This window comes from Mus musculus, chromosome 14 (assembly GCF_000001635.26).
Source record: "Mus musculus strain C57BL/6J chromosome 14, GRCm38.p6 C57BL/6J".
Lineage (NCBI taxonomy): Eukaryota > Metazoa > Chordata > Mammalia > Rodentia > Muridae > Mus > Mus musculus.
The window spans coordinates 63,734,720-63,748,036 of NC_000080.6; the positions used below are offsets into that span (position 1 = coordinate 63,734,720).

General features: G+C 49.8%; 1 protein-coding gene and 1 long non-coding RNA gene across 4 annotated transcripts in view; one reads left to right on the forward strand and one right to left on the reverse strand.

The window, feature by feature from the left end:
* Xkr6 (X-linked Kx blood group related 6) overlaps positions 1 to 13,317 on the forward strand; it is a 239,177-nt gene that overhangs the window by 128,190 nt on the left and 97,670 nt on the right. The gene's annotated exons all lie outside the window — the stretch shown is intronic.
* Positions 5,269 to 6,698, reverse strand: Gm36218. Of its 2 annotated transcripts, XR_383494.4 has the most exons (3): positions 6,631 to 6,698; positions 6,249 to 6,324; positions 5,269 to 5,587 (listed from the first exon to the last, which is right to left on the reverse strand). It is a non-coding gene; the product is annotated as a predicted gene, 36218 (long non-coding RNA). The 2 variants fall into 2 exon arrangements; XR_383493.3 differs by lacking the exon at positions 5,269 to 5,587 and having other exon boundaries at positions 6,194 to 6,324.

Sequence of the window (13,317 nt, forward strand, 5' to 3'; positions counted from 1 at the left end):
ACAGAAGTGAAGCTTTGATTCACTCAGACAGGAGCCTGGTAGAGGTGAGCACAGGGTGCTGGCAGATGAGTATGTTTGAGAGATGTGGTTGGAGTGAACTGTCTGGGAATCTGTACCAGGCATCAGGACTTTCATGAAATTAATTCTGCCACGAATAGAAGGGGATGCAGTTGCCCCAATCCCTTCAGGTCCCCCATGCTGGGAGAGAGGTGCCTACCGCTCCTCATGAGCCTTGGTTCCAGGAGGCTGTGGGGAGGGAATCTCAGATATGGAGACAGATTGAAAATAAGAAGCCGAATGTGAGTTCATTGTGGCTACTCTGGGGAGTGTGGAGTGTCTAGTGGGCAAAGCTGAACAGAGAGTAGGGGCCGAGCAGACATCTTGTGTCTCCATTCAGAGTGGGTGGGAGTCTTTGAGAACCCAGCCTATCTTGTTACACACACACACACACACACACACACACACACACACACACACACACACACTTGAGAAAGGACAGGCAGAGCTGCAGGTGCCTCTGCAACAGAGAACCCTGATCAGCATGGGGAGGGGCAGGGGATGCTTTTGTGGATGCAGACTCCAAGCAGACATCCATAGAAGGGCAGGGAAACCCTTATGCTCCAGGTACCTTCCTCCCAAACTGACCGAGCAGCTTCCAAAACGGAGATGTGAAGCAAGTCCTTAGGTATAACGTAATCCTCAACCTAGGCTCGTCTTCTGCTGATTAAGCTAGGCCCTGCCTCTGCCATTGCAGGGTGATTCACTGTGTCCCACACCACCAGGGTCAGATGACTTGGGGCCCTGTGAAGCATCCAGTCTGTCCGTAGGCAGAGTGGGATCCAGGGACTTTGGGTTTCTTGTGCACATTTAGCAAGCTGTTGCCCTGGGCAGGAGTGGGAGGCAGGGATGCTGGAGCTGTACCGCCTGGGAATTGGGAATCGGAAACTGCACAGAGGCCTGGCCGTCTTTCCACCCCCACACTCCTCACTGCCACCCCAGTAATTGAGAGAGTTCCCGTCTTCCCGGTTTTTGTTCGGCACATCAGAGGCAGCGCGCCTGGGCCTTCGGTCAGGAGTCTGAGCAAATTGAAGCTGAAATTGTCTCAGCAGGTAAGGGAATACTCACTGCTGGCACAGTCTCTGTGGATGAGCGGTGAGAAGACATGTCCCCATGCCTATTGATGGCGTCCCCTCCACATCCCACCCCAGGAACCCAGACCTGCCCTTTCCCTTAGAGCTCTAGCTCTGCCCCAGGACCAGGGCTGCTACAGGGGTCTGGGAAGAACTAGATACTGACTCATTAACTGCTGGCGACAAAAAGCAGTGTGGAAATGGCCTATCTATTTCTGTAGGCTGCCTGGCTTAACGGGGGAAGCCTGTGATTTGGAAAAAGCCACGTAGTGCTTGTAGGACTTTGGGCAACAGGGCTCCTCTCAGCCTCAGGCTCTGTGGAAAGGGCTGCAGTGAGTACAGGCAGAGAGCATACTTGCCTCTCCAAAATGAGGGCCAGATTTTGGAACTCTAGAAACCATGCAAAATTGGGCAGGTATGGAGGAGACCTACCTATAATCTCAGAGGTCTGGAGGTGGGAGTCCCAGAGCAAGCTGGCCAGGTAACTGTTCAAATTCAGGAGCTCTTGGTTCAGCCAGATACCATACTCAGTGGTGAAGGAAGACACTGATGTCAACCTCTGACCTTCTCATGCACATGCGCACACCCACTCACATGTATGTGTGCCCATACACATCCAAACATGCATGGATTCTCTGCCTTGGACACATTGGGCCACTTGGATACTTCACACACTTTTAAAATGGATACTCTCCAGAGTTTAAAAATTAATTTCTTCAGTTAGTACACAAGCTGTGACATTTCCATGTGTTTATCATATACACATTTCATTCACACACGAGCACACATGTGTGCTTTTGGCCAGAAAGAGTTTTGCTCTTGGCAGACAGAGTTGGTGTCTCTGTGCCCACATTCAGAGTCTTCATGCAGGTTCCCCAACAGCTGGGTCAGGGGCTTACCCTGACTCTATTGCCTGCCTGAACCCCTAACTGAGCTTCCTTGTCTGGCCTCAGTGGGAAAGGATGTACCTAGTCCTGCAGTGGCTTGTGGACTAGGATAGGTTAATACCCAGGGTGATCTCCCCCTTCTCAGAGGAGAAGGGAATGGGGAGGGTCTATGTGAGGGGAGGACTGGGAGGAGAGGGGGTGCTGCCATAGGGATGTAGGGCTATAAAGTGAATACATAAATTAGTTAATGGGAAAAAAACAAAGTTACTAGTCCCTGCTAGTGGTAGCTGCACTAAGTCAATAGGCTTGGTGGTGACTGGTGTGCTCATGGGGACACTACTCTATGGCTTATTTCTCTGGATCATGTGTTATTAGCCCTTGCTGTCTTTCATATATCACATTTCCATGACTAAGATGGGTTGAACTCTGTGTGTGTGTGTACACGTGTGTGTGCCATATTTTAACATCTGGTGTCTTCTTGATCACTCTCTACTTTATTGACTAAGGCAGGATCTCTCATTTAAGTCCAGAACTTGGTAATATGGCTAGTCTAGCTACTCAGTATCTCATCTCTTCCTTCTGGGTGCTGGGATAACAAAGAGACCACCATACTTACTTGGTATTTAATTTTTTACAAAATGTTATATTTATCGGTGATTTACCTGCACGGGTCCGTGCACCACGTGCATGCAGTGCCCATGAGACCAGAAAAGACATTGGATCCCCTGGAACTGGAGCTACAGATAGTTCCAAGCCATTATGTGGTTGCTGGAAGAACAGCCAGAGCTCTTAACCCCTGAGCAATCTCTTAACCCTCCCCTCAACCCCCACCACAACCACCCCTTCCCTGACTTGGCCTTTTATGTAGGTTCTAGGGCTTTACCCACTAAGCCATCTCCACAGTCCCTTAGACTTCTTTAAGAGACTCTGAAGTTTGTGGGGAATCCTATGTGTTTTTGAGCTCGCGTATTCTGCTTGGGAGAGGCAAAAGGCTAGAAGCCATTATGAATTATGCTGGGATCTGAAGAAAAAAAAACAAACTATCAATTTGTATTTGTGTTATGAATAGAAGGCATTAAACGAGGCAGTACCTCCGCCCCGTGGGTTTACATTGAGATCACCTTTCATTGAATGGAGCTTAATGGAAGCCTGCCACATCCGGAAGGAAGCTCTCAGCAGCTGTCACTGTGGCGGGTGCACGTTCTACTCCCAGCATGCTCATAATCCCATCTTCTCTCAGCTATACCACATCAGGGTTCTTGATAGCATCCCCTTGCCCTGTGGCACATGCGGTGTCTAATACTCAGAGACACACCTAGTCTCCTCCCTCAACAAGGCAGATATGTGAGGTGAACTAAGGTCTTGGAGAATAGGGGTTGAGGTGCCCCATAGCCAGGAACATTTGCTCTGTCGGAGGTTCTAAATGCTCAGCATCCTGTACCATTGCCCGAAGACAGTAATCACCTTCCTGTGGTGTATGCTGTGGGATATTCTTATCTGACTGTAGCCCAGAGATCTTACACTCAGCCTGGGAATCAAGGGGTGGCTGGGACCCAGAGAATCATGGGTAGGGAGGGGACAGGAATGCTCTTTCCTTGAAGTACTCAGAGTGTGTCCCCATGTTAAAGCTGTGACTCTGGTAAGGGCACAGCACAGTGCAGGCAGCAGGCATGTATGTATGTCCATGCTCCTGTCCCACATTGAGAACACAGGGTCTGCCTAGCTGAGGCTCCATTTTCACTTCCACAGTGACTAGACGGTGGGTGGTCACAGGAAGGGAGTTAGAATGTCCAGAATGTGACATGCCCATCAGCCTCCTGCCTCTGAATGCCTTAAACTTGGACCAAGCCCTGCACCACCAAGAGCTTGAGCTCTGGTACGACCAGCAACCCAAGCCTCACTTTGAAGGACTTGGTTTGAGGGTCCCTCATCTTGTAACCTGCCTTTAAGCTCACTGTTCCACATATCAAGGCAGAATTGAGTCCTGCCAAGACAAGGAAAAGATCATGACTCAGTTAGAGAGAAAGGTCCACTGTCATCTACTGTCATCTGCTCCAATGAGCTCAGCCTTCCTCAGACAGCATGCTCACTTGCCTGCCATGACAGAAGGCCATTCTTCCATCTCTGTCTCCTCATTTACCCTCAGTGAACGTCTTCAAGCCAACTTGCCCTTCACACTGAATCTGACTGCTGGTACACTCATGATGTGAACATCAACGTGGAGAAGGCTAGAAGGCTAGGGTTTGCCTTTCAGGGTCGTATTCTGCATGGGTGCCAGGCACTCTGATGTCAATGCGACTTAGCATAGACTGTCCTACAGGGCTTCAGAAATGCAACTGAGAAGGAGGATGTAAATTTTACCTGGGGCTAGGGAGTGAAGAGGGAGCCCAAGGAGCCTTTATGGGTAAGGATAGCTCAGGGATGGGGCCTGGCAGGGGATCAGTTCTGGAGGGAGCATAACAGGAGAGATGGCACCCAGAGGTGCCAGAGTTTCAGTGCTCAGCTAGTGTTTCTTGGGAAGCAGCATGGAGACTACTAGGCTGAGCATGAGAGAGCTTCAGGAAGAAGGCTAAGGGCACCGCATGGCAAATGTTTGTATCTGTTGTTGTTGTTCTTGGCAGTGGGGAGCTCTTGAGGGTACAGGGCAGGAGATAATGCACCATGTTTCAGGGAGACCATTTCGGTTATCGCTGTAGACTGGAACATCATCCAAAACCCTGCATATGAAAGGCGTAGTCTAGAGCTTGGTGCTATTTGAAGGTGGTGTGATCTTTAAAAGGTGGTGAGGGAATCCCATATTGGCTCAGGACCCCCAAAACCAAGTTCTCAGCCTACAGGAGATTTATTTGCCTCAAAGGGACAAAAGACAGGGAATAAGAGCCAAAGACGGTAGGCTAGGGAAGAAGGGGGAGGCCTCAAGGGAAAGGGAGAGGGTATATGGTTCCCTGATTGAGGGTGGAGTGACAAAGGACATGACCCCTAGGCAAATGGGGGTTTATAAAGGTAAAATGGGAAACCCCATGTTAGGATGAAGTGTTTAATTTTAATTAGGCATAGTTAATTAGGGCAGCCAAAGTGGGCTTTTGATTGCTGGACTTCACTACTTTGATGGCTGGACCTTGGTAGTCAGCCTCAGGAAGAGGAAGTGGCCAAATAAGGGAATAGACTTTGAGGGTTGCTTTAGGAATGGAATCTAAAGGGTTTTGTTTTGTTTTGTTTTGTTTATTTTTCAAGGCAAAAGGGAAGGGAGAGAAGGGCCAGGGCTGCCAGAGCCATGTTTGCCACGCGCTTGGGGCCATGAAGGTGGGGCCTGGTGGAGGGTTTTAGGTGGCTCGGAATTCTGCCTCCTTGAGGGGATTGTTGTTCCTCCCTCTATGTTTTGTACCTGGCTCCACCAACTCCTTCTGCAGCCTGTCCTAGCTGCAGTGTACTGTGCTGCCGTAGGCTCTCTGTTACGGCCAAACTCTTCAAAACTGCAAGTCAAAATCAAACTTTTCCCTTTTCCCTTAAGCTGGTCATTGTAGGCATCCGTTGAAGTGGTGAAGAGCTGACCGGCATTTTGGTGGTGGTCTGTGTAAATTTGATGAGAACAACAGCTTTCAACAAACAAGCCCGTATCCCTCCTAAACATATTCTCAACTGGGACACATGCCATGGCTTGGAGCAGTGGGAACTTGTGATGTCACCCGTAGTTTCCCTCTAGACCCCTGACAGCTGTCAGCTGCTGGCCCCTCCGCCTGGCCCCTCTGCTGCAGTTTGGTTCTGGAGTACCTCCCCAAAGCCCGTGTGTTGAAGATGTCCCTGGCACGGTGCTCATGGGAGGTGGTGGGGACAAAGAGATGGACCACCGGGATGGTCTTCTCCCCTCCCCCTTGCTTCCTGTGACACTTGCTTCTCTCATTGCCGGAATAACATTGCCTGACAGGAACAACTTAAGGGAAGACTGAAGGGCTCATAGTTTCAGAGGGTGGGGAAGGCAGAGTTCGTGGCAGAGGCTCGTCAGTTCGTGTGCAGCAAACAGGAAGCAGAGGCAATAGCTGGAGCCAGGGCTCTTCAAAGTCCCACCTCCTAAAAGTTACCAGCCACAGCCATTAAAATAACCCCGCAACCTGGGGATCAGGTTCTCAAATCATGAGCCTGTAAGAGATGCGTTAGACTCAAAAATAACAGCAGCCATGATTATATAGCCAGGTTAGTTTATCATACATTGCCGTATTATATATGGCCTCACCACAGATGTTCTGGTCTGGAACCTCTGGAACAGAGAGCCAAAGGTTTCTTCTTTAGCAAGGCATGGTGGAACATGTCTGTAATTTCAACAGTTGGGGTATCACCACAAGTTCAAGGACAGTTTGGTCTACATAGCAAGTTCCAAGCTACATCTCATACAAACCAAACAGATAACAAGCGAACAGTTGGCTATCTCCGGTACTTGTCATAGTAATAGAAAGCTGTCTAGCATACCTCCAATATGGAGTCCTAAAATGTAGAAAGAAATACTGGCCTAGCATCTTGGTGATGGAGGTATCTGCCCTTGGGCCTCCCTTCTCCACTACTGCCCCCTTCCTAAACTTTCACAGAAGAGGAAGCTCCCCCTCCCCACCAGACGGTACCTGCTAAATATCTGCTGCAGGCTAAGAACAGTATTCAATCCTGGAGTGATTCCAAAAGCCAGGTCTTAACAGGCAAGGTAGGTATGAACCTGGTTCCTCCAGGTCACCATGGTAACCAGCTAGAGGCAGGAAGGGAGCTGGGAGTGGAGCCGGGCTGAGTCATGATGAGGAGGAGGCTGTCCCTGGGTGGGTGAGGGGATTCAGGGCAGACAGAGGGAGAAGTGCGAACCTTTGACTTCCTCAGCTGTTCCTGTGGAAGTCTCATAAGTCCGTAGGGTTGAAATCTGACCCAGAGGACTGAAGGTCCACCCTGTGTCATCTTAGGTGCCTGGGAACAAGTGTAGCAGAAGAGACAGGAGTGGAACTTTAGGCTGGCTGTCAAAGCCACTCTCAACCAAGCCTTGGCTGACCATCTTAGATTGTTTTTCCTGTTCCTTTGACAGAATACCCTGAGATGTGCAACTCAAGGGAGAGAGGTTGATTTGAGATCACAGTTCAAAGGCACAGGGCACTGTGACAGGGGATCAAGTCAGCAGGAGCTTGAAGCAGTCATCCATCCACAGACCATCCTCAGTCAAGAAGCAGAGAGAGTGAATGCTAGTGTTTAGCTTGCTTTAATTTGCACAGTCCAGGGAATGTATTCTCCTCAGGTAAAGTGTATCTTCCCACATCAATTAACCTACTCTCAGTCATCTCTCACAGGCACGCCCAGAGGCTAACGTAACCTATATAATTTTACAGGTGTGCCTGGAGGCACCTTACTGTGACTCCAGATTCTGTGAAGCTGACAGTTCAGAATTTCCATCACACTGACCCTCTTGTTTTCTCAGGGCATTCTTTGTGTCTCTAACCCAACTGCCACCTCAGGGTCCCTGTGATCCAGCCCAGCTGCCTTTCTCTGGAGAGATCAGGACCTACATTGGGGCCTCTGCCTGATTTCCCTTTCCCCAGTCTTATGCTTAAGCTTCAGGGGCAGATGTTCTTACATTACGTGTCTAATAATCTTATAATCTTTCCTCTTCTGTCTTTTTTTTTCTTTTTTTCTTGAGACAGGGTCAAAGCCTAAGTTGTCTTTAAACTCATGGCAATCCTGCCTCAGTCTCCTGAGTGCTTGGATTATAGGCCTGTGCCACAACACATGGCTGAAATCAACCATTCATTATCTCTCCTAGGCTGGCTGCCACGTGGATCTAATTTGATGCTGAGTGGGTATTCTCTAGTGAGTGGCTCTGTGGCCACCTGGTCTCTAGGTGAAAACCTAGCAGGGTTCATCTTCATGGAGCTCTGCAAACACTCCTTGAGGGAGGGAGTGGATGAAGAAAGGAGTGAATGGGTCTGATGATGCTACCAGCCAAGTCCCACAGTACTTGAGCTATGCTTGGACCATCTGCACCTGCCTGGCATTTGAGTTTGGAAGCTAAGCTGCTTCTTCGGTTAGTTACAGAGGGTCTCAAAGCACTATAGCTTAGCTGCATTTTAATTTCATAGGTTATCAAAGCTCACATGTTGTCCTAGCCAGATCAGAATCCTAGGTTGTCCCTTTTGGACATACGTGCACATCCTTCTGTCTGTCCATGCATCTGGGTCCTCTCTGTGTGTTATCTGTTTATAAGTAAATGTATGTTTAAATCTGTCTCAAGCACTTGCATGTATCTATAATCTATGCAAATGTATAGTCTATCATAATCTATCTTTCATATCCTACGATCTTTCTTCAATCGTATCTGTCAATCTCCCATCATCCATCTATCATCTATTATTGTCTGCATAGTTTTGCCACCTACATCTAAGTATGATATTTCTCCGTCTACCTAAAGGCAAGGTGACTTGCTCAGAATTTGGGTGGCCTGGGTTTGAGAGGCAGGAACCCAGGAAGGAGCTGGGAAAGGGAGAAAGAAGGTGCGTGCAGCGCTCAGGCCTGGGAGGCGTGGTGCTAGCAGAGATGAGGTAGTGGAGAGGCAGACACCCTGGTTTAGAGCCGGGCACTGCAGAAAGTGAGGAACTAGGAGCAGGCTGGGGACGTGCTGCAGCTCAGATGCAGGCTGCTCTGGGTGGGAATCGGGGAGGGCGGGGAGGCTCCAGGGAAATGGTGTCAATCCGGGCGGTAACAAAGAGGGGACATTCTCAACACGTAGCCGAGGGCTCCCGGCGTCCCCGGCGTCCCCAGCCAGTGTGTGGGAGGGAGACTGAGGATCCGATTCGGACAGGAACTAGGATGTGCTAGTGACACCGGGTCGGATAGCGAAGGCGGAGCTGAGAGGAAAATAGGGTCTTTCTCTCCAGCATAGAGGGCGCCCCTGGCACCGCTCTGCGCTCCCTGTGCTCTGAGCTTCCAGTTGGCCAGCCCTGGAGCGCCAAGTCACCCTCTTAACAGCTGTGGGGCTGACTTGAAGCAAGCGCAAAGTGATGGGGACACCAAGGCCTGGGACCCGCCCAGCTGCGGCAGGACCGGGGCTGAGTAAAGGAGGTCGCTTACGGGTCCTCTGGGGAGCTGGCAGCCCTTCACCCAGCAGCCACCTCCTGTACCCAGAGGAACAGCCCCAGGGAGGTGGCTGCAGCCTCTGGGTTGTGGAGCAAGGGTGCCCGGGTCAGAGTAGTTTTTCAGAGAGTCGCGTTGTTTAAGTCTAGTTGGCAGATCTTGTAGCCCCACTAGAAAGAGCAGAGATGGTAGGCTCTGAGCTGTCCCACCACTGCCCACCAGCAGTGTCATGGTGCAGCATTTGAGTCGCTACTGCTTTGCTCCGCGCTCCCACCTGTGCTCCCAGCTGGGGCATTACTGCAAGGAGGCATAAGTGGATTCAGACCTACCTATCCCTCACCCCCCATCTTCCTTCGCCCACACCAGCTAGCTTTCTCTACAACCTTCCTTTTTTTGTGAGCCAACCGGTCTTGAGGGCGGAGTCAGAGAACACCGGAAGAGGATTTGCTGAAAGTTGCAGAGATTGTCCCAAACAAACCACCCTTTCCCTAGCTGAGTGTGTTCAGGCAAGCGGCACCCAGGTGGCACTGTTGCCAGTGCCTGTGTCTCCCAAGTGCTCCCAGCGCCAGGGTGAGCCCAGCCACGATGTGGCATGTGGACACACCTGTTCCAGATCCATTCATTCTGCATCTTTTCAGGACTCCTTTGACTCCACAATCCATTGGTTTTGGGTCACAGGTTCTGCATTGCGTCTGCGGTTGGTTTCATACTTTAACCTCCGAAACAAGACACAATTCCACATTGTTTGACAGCCGAGGCCCACAGTGAGGCTCTTATTATCGAGTTCCTTTCTCAGTGTCCTGGGACCAGGTTATTGTTCATTGAACAGTGGCTTTACCCAGGTCTATGTTGATAGATCCCCAGTCTTGGCACCTAAACAGCTTAGTAACTTGTCTTGCCCTTCCTTTCTCCATGGGAAGATAGTGCTTAGAATAAACCTTAAAAAGTATGCAGAGCTAGATACATCCCTCAGAGCCTCCAGGAAGAATCAGCAAGGCGGGAGGAGGGCTCCCATCTTGGTGGCAGTATTTGCAGAAGGACTGCTTCTGTAATGAGTATCCTCTGGAGGGCGGGGAGCATTCGGGATTTTCTAGCCTTCCAGGAAAGAATGTTTGTAGGCCTATGTAGGTTACCATCTTCCCTTCAGATATTTGCCTTTTGTGGTTAGTTCTCTGCCTCTTTGGAACGTACGGTCATTTTAAAAACTAGAATCAATTTTCCCAGAAGGGGAGCAAAGGGCCCCCCACATTTCCTTTCTCACCCCTAATAAAGATAGAGCTTCCGTGGGAAAGGCAAATGCTTAGGGGCTCTGGAAGTATGGATTATGTAAATGAGCTATTTAAGGACCTTTAAAAATGCTGACCGGGTCTGGAGTATTTACTGGCTGTTAGAGGCGTGGATTGTCTAATGGGCATTTGGGGACCTTTAAACACTGTGATTATGACGGATCTAGAGAGCTACCAAATCCCTCCTGGCCTCTTAGGCCTGTCTGCTGGTGAGGAAAGGCATGCTTGGGCAGAGCAGTGTTTACACAGTGCCTGGGGTCCAGGCAGCAAGTGGCCTGACTGTTAGAGGAGGGCAGAGATTCAGAGAAGGGGCCTCAGAGGCTCCTTCCAAGTGGCCTGGGTCGAATGGGCTAGGCAGCAGAGCCAGAGCGAGACTGAGTCCTGAGATTCATGTACAAGTCTCTGCTGCTTAAAGATGCCCTCTGAAGTAGGCTTTGGGTTCTGTTCAACTTGTTTTGCAAAGTGTGGGTAGATTATGAGGGAGCTGACTTTAATTTCACTTCTCTCACCAGTTCTAGAAGCATTAGATTCAGGGATTGCAAGGTTCCCCCCCTCCCCCAGCAGCAACGTTATGGGCAAGAGTACGAAGTTGTCACTTAAAGACAAGGGGACAGATGTTAAACCTCTTAAGTACTGTAATGGTAACAAGTTGTTGTCAAGAGCTTTTGGCTGTCTCAGGCCTTCCTAAGCCAAGCTGACAGACAGGCTCAGCCTTTAAGAGCATCCAGGAAAAAAAAAAGAGTCCCTAGCACGCATCCCTTCTGAGACCACCTCTGGGGTCTTTGGAGGCCATTGTCCTTGATCCTGCTTTGTGAATAGCAGAGACCAACACATCTCTCTTGGCTCTCCTCTCTTCTCCCTTCGCCCCCTCTTCCATGAAGGCTACTGATTAATGCCATGGCTATGAAGTTCAGCCTCCCTGACCTTTCCCAGAGATCACAGGCAGGGTCCTTTCTCTCTCTCTCTAGCCTTGGCACACTTCCCTGTAGACAGAACTAGTGATAGTACCTATCTCTTACAGTTGCTAGAAGGAGTGTGTGTGTATACCCTCAGGATTTGTGCCTGTTTGCTTGGAAAACCCAGACTCCCATTTTACCTTCATGCCTGAGTTTCTCTGTGACATTAGACAATTTACATCCCTCTCTGGTCCTCATTTTTATCTTCAGATGGAAACATCGGGGTGGTCTGCTAATGAATTTGGGTGTCCACATCTGCTTTACAGGAACACTGTTCTTCCTCTTCCTTGGGGGGGGGGAGCGGTCAGCATTGGATGGAAGATGTCCCATAAGTATAGAAGAAGGAATTGTATGTAGTGTGGATATTGAGTAAAAGTGGTCTTAGTGGGGGTGAAGTGGACCCATTCCTGCTAGTTAGTGCTTCTAGAGTGGTTAATGGGGCCTTAGAGTTAATCCAGAGAGGAGGTGGTTAGTAGAGGGAAGAGCACAGGTAAGGGGCCATAAGCTGGAGTAGAAGTGGAAAGACAGGTTGATGAGAGTTGTGTTCCCTAATGTTTCCACTTCTGGGTCTTCTCCAGCCTCTGCATGAACAGTGACAGACCCTGTCACGTGCAGGGAATGCTGGGGACATTCTGCACTCATAATCTGTATTCCTTCTTTGACATTGAGCGACATGATTACCCTCCGTTCATAGAGGAGACAACGGGCAGGAAGAAAGTGGAACAGCTTGGCAGATAGGATTGACTTGCCTGCCTGCGAGCCCCTAGCTGTCGAGACCCCAGAGGGGCTTGTGCATGTGCAACCTTCCCTAGTGCCCTTCAGTTTGAGCTGGGTATGCAGTCTATTAGCCTAGCGTTCAGGTGAGGTTTGCTTCTGCAGCGCTGGTCTAGGCACAGGAGAAGTGGATGAACGCTTCTTCTCTGTGTGTTTTCATGGACTCAAAGGCTTGGTCTTTTACATTCCAGATTGTCCTCGTGTAGGTCCTCACTGGGCCTGAGCATGACTAAGGAGCTCTGTCACTGATCTACCTGACACCTCCCTCCTGACAGACACATTTTCCCTCCCCAGTTTGCTGTCCATCTCTGTTGATGCTCATGCTTGCAGTCAGGGGCTTGGTGAGTGGACAGCGGTCTACACAGCCACCCTCACGCTGTTCTCTCACAGTATGCTGGGAGCAGCTCCTGGCTCATGTGTGTGAATCCTCGCTAGTGGTGCAGTTGGGCAGAGTTGCAGAACCCTTAGGCCTGGAGAAAGGAGGCCCCTGGAAGCTGGCCCTGGGAACGTGCAGCCCTGCAGCATTCTTGGTCCGCCGCCTGCTTCCCTCCTATGCAATGTGACAGGTTCGTGCTCCTGCATCTGGGAAGGCCCTGCCATGATGGGTGTATCCTCTGGAACTGTGTGAGTCAGAGTAAACCCTTCCTTTCTTTCTTACGTTGCTTCCCTGTCGGGTATTCCATCAGAACAGTGAGAAAAGTAAGTGACATACTGTGCAGGACCTGCGTTCAGACCCTCAGTCCTCCAGTAAAAGGGCGAGTGTCATGGTGTGCACTTTCATCTCAGCTTCTGGGGAAGGAACAGTAGAGACAAGTGAGTCCCAGTGACTTGCTGGCCACCCAGCCTAGACAGTTGACAAGCTTTAGATTTAAATATCATCCTCCCCCCAAAAAAGGTGTTGACCTCCGGCTTCCACATACATGCACGGACATGCATATCTTACCCCCCCACACACACATATATACACCACACAACCCCCCCATGCATGCATAAGCCACACAATCCCCCTACACACACCCTTTTTGTTCTAGAAATAAAACAGTATACATACATACAGAGAAAATTCTCTCTAATGAGCTCTCTACCTACAGACCATCTGTCAACCATTCATCTAATTTCATTTTAGTGTTTGCAGTCACATTAATGAGAATATACTGTAAATACAATTCATTTCCAACATTTTCTCTTAACA